Below are 3,520 nucleotides of genomic sequence, written 5' to 3' on the forward strand. Positions count from 1 at the left end.
CGCTGTTTATTTAACAAAGAACTAAATACATGTCACAAAAGTAAGCAGTGTATCTAGGAGAGAGGTTAGAGAAGTTGAGTCCCGGCGGAAGCAAAACTTCTTGTGAATTCCGGCTGGGTGTCAATCTTTTATAGGCGTCGATTGGCGCCGTTTTGACGACGGTTGACGACTCTTTTCCGTCGTCGAACGGATCGGGACGTGGAGCTCTGGACTCGTCAGCCTAGATCTCGTCAGGACCCACGATACACTTACAACCACAGAACCAGTGTTGCCAACGATTCGAAATTGAATTCCACTAGTTCGTTCAAAGAAATCTACCAGAATTCTACCAACATTCCCAGAAATGAAGAAGCACTTGGTTTCGTAATTTCCGATTTAATTTTTTACACTTTGGGAAATAAAAAATAGTAAAAAAAAAAATCGTTTTTTTTTTGGAAATTAAGACGTTTATTAATTTTAAATTTTTGGTCATATTTCGCATAACCTCAACTTACACTTCATTTGCGATTATAAAGGCAGACATTGCGCACCAGATCTACCGTAAGAACAAACAGCCTACAGATGTGGCCTGTTTACAATTAACGTGTGTTAAAACTTGCAATATTATCGGTATCCCTTATTTTCGAGTTACAGAATACCTAAAGTTGACGCAAGTTGCAAAAAACCACTTTGCATTTGCAACAGCACTTTTATGGCATTGGTCATTTGAAATTACTTTAAAACTGTACTTATATGGAAAATATTCAACCCAAACTATGATTTTCTGGTCCCTTTGTGCCTCTATTTGGTTCAAAAATATGAAAAAAATGCTGTTGCAAATGACAAGTGGTTTTTTGCAACTTGAGTCAACTATACCAAGTTGGAGTCGTGCTTTTAACGACCTGGTAAAATTGAATATTTTAACGCAACTTTAAATTTAACGTTCACTTTACAGAATAGTCCTAGTCCCTATTAAAGTTCATTCACGTTGGATTTTCCTTGTCAAGGTCAAATTATTGATCTTTTTGGCAGTGTGATTTTTTATTTCAATAATATTTTACCTGTGTAGGTATGTCAAAAGTAACCATGTCAATCATGTCATGATGTTCTTGTTTTTCAGTTCTTGGGTACATTTAATTAACGCAATTTTCAAATTACCTTCCTGTTAGTAAAATATTCTTTTTTCTTTCCGCCATGGTAAAATTATGAAAAAATCTGTGACTTTATTTCACACGTCAAATTAACATTAAAATTAAAGACGTCAAATCGCTCTAACACGATAATGTGAAAATGACTATTACAATCTTGTCAAAAAAAAATTACTCCCTATGATTTAGGGATATTGGTTGCCATAAATTTGGTTAGGTTGGAGGCTATGTGGTTTCTGGTGACAAACAAAAGATACTTTGGAACAGTTGCATATGGCTCTATTTCTCACTAAGTGATGGATGTTTTTTCGTTTCACATTTCACAATCAATTTTAGTTTCTGGTGGCATATTTAATTGGACTTAATCTCTCAGTTCATTGTAACCAACCTTAAGCATTCAAAATTACTTTTCAAAATTCTAGTTACACACAACATGAAAAACGTTATTTTCCTAAAAGTTCGAATTCTAGGGAGTAATTTATTTTTGACACGAGAGTAGGAAAGGAGGCGCAGGTTTGCAACATGACAACAATTTGACAGGGAAAATCTAACGTGAACGAACTTTACGTTTTAAATCTCAAATGTTGCAATTGCGGGCATTTTCGTTTTATGTGTTTAAGCACTAAAAAACCACCAGAAAAAATTTTCAATCCACCAGATTTTCTACTATCCCACTAGACAGAAATTTTGTCCACTAAATGGGGGTCTCAATCTACCAGATTTAGTAGAAATTCTACCATATTGGCAACCCTGCACAGAACACCTAATATAAGAACTGAATTCCCTATGTTAAAGGTTGGCAACGGAAAATGCAGCGACCCTTGTGGTAGGCTGGCAAACTAAATGACCGCGGGTAAAATTTGAACGCAACCGTCTTTATACTGCTCCCTTTTTAAGGTATAAGTTTTGTTAGTTGTCAAGACATTAAAGTGAAAAAAGTAAATTTGGTTTAAAAACAAAACCAAATATACTTTTTCACTTTAAAATCTTAACAATTTTAATTTTAAAAGTAGGAAAATAAAATTAAATACAAATATACTTATGTTATATATTGAACGAAAAACTCGACACAAATAAGAAAAAAATATACCGGGTGATCAAGAAGGACTGTTTAAGTTGGCAGTACAATTGAGAAAATTTTTTCATTCGGTTATTTATAACACTGCAACTGGATATGTTTTGTTGGTTTATTTGACAAATATCTGATATAGGTATAGCATTAACAACGACAAGCCACCAACAACCGGAAGTTACTCCTGTTATACGATTTAAAATACGATCCAGTGTTACCAACTTAAACAGTCCTTCTTGATCACCCCGTATATAATATTCTATAATATTCTAAAAATTCAAGAAAACAGATAAAAAACAAAATAACATTCACTTGAAAAAAGTCAAAAAACAAATCAATTTACATTTCAGTCTTGATTTCCCTCGGACACTGCAGAATACTTCTTCTCGCGAATTTACGCTTGTTTGTCAAAACTTCACTTTCACCCGTTCCACAACAATTATGGTCTTGAAGCTGAAAACTGGAAATGCTGCCCATTATTTCACAATCTTGAGAATGTGAGGAAGGTTTTTGATCCAAACCTTTGCAAACCGCGGTCAATGTTGTAGACTGATGACATCAACAAGTACAAAATCTTCATTTGCAGAATGGTCGTAAGGTTTTGGTACACAACCGGTGTTTAAACGATCCTTTTTTTTATTCACAAAACTATTTGCGTGCTATTTGCCTCAAAATGATGCTCACATGCACCATTTGTTGCATTCTGGATATTTACAAGAGAGTCTTCTTTCGGCTAACAACTCACACGACTAAAAAATTTCAATGTATGATTAACCCATAAATCCGAAACTTCGATTGGTTCAATCTGATCATGAGTTCAGTTAATCTCGTATTTGATTACGATTAACCTAATTTCGCTTCAATAAACTGGCCCTAGGCTAGGTAAATTAAACTGAATCGAGAAACGATGGATGAGAGTGGTTTTGGCCCAGATGCTGGGTTTTAAACAATGTAATAAAAATGTAGTGCTTTTTAACCGTTTTATTACCTTTTTTAAAAAAACTTTTGAATACCTAGGTATATTACGAGTACTATCAATTATTAAAATGTTTGAAAAACATTCCAATTTGGATCAATCAGCTCAAGTATTTCAACAAGAAAACTGTCCTCTAGAAACATTTTTGAAAATAGGGTACGTGTCTTTTTAGCAATGTATAATGCTCCAAAATCAGAATATTGACAATTTTAGATACACGCAATTCATCAAATCAACAAGACTCAAGAAACCGATGCAGTTAGTTATCATCTCTTCCACCTACAAGTGCAGCAGCTCAATCATGTCTAGTACCAAATCCAAACTTGGTTAGGGAATAATTTAGAA

General features: G+C 34.1%; 1 long non-coding RNA gene across 1 annotated transcript; it reads right to left on the reverse strand.

Moving 5' to 3' along the window:
• Positions 1–2,452: 2,452 nt before the first annotated feature.
• LOC138128997 (uncharacterized) lies at positions 2,453–3,058 on the reverse strand. Its single transcript, XR_011158998.1, has 2 exons — positions 2,721–3,058; positions 2,453–2,659 (listed from the first exon to the last, which is right to left on the reverse strand). It is a non-coding gene; the product is annotated as an uncharacterized lncRNA (long non-coding RNA).
• Positions 3,059–3,520: the final 462 nt, after the last annotated feature.

This window comes from Tenebrio molitor, chromosome 1 (genome assembly GCF_963966145.1).
Source record: "Tenebrio molitor chromosome 1, icTenMoli1.1, whole genome shotgun sequence".
Taxonomy (NCBI): domain Eukaryota; kingdom Metazoa; phylum Arthropoda; class Insecta; order Coleoptera; family Tenebrionidae; genus Tenebrio; species Tenebrio molitor.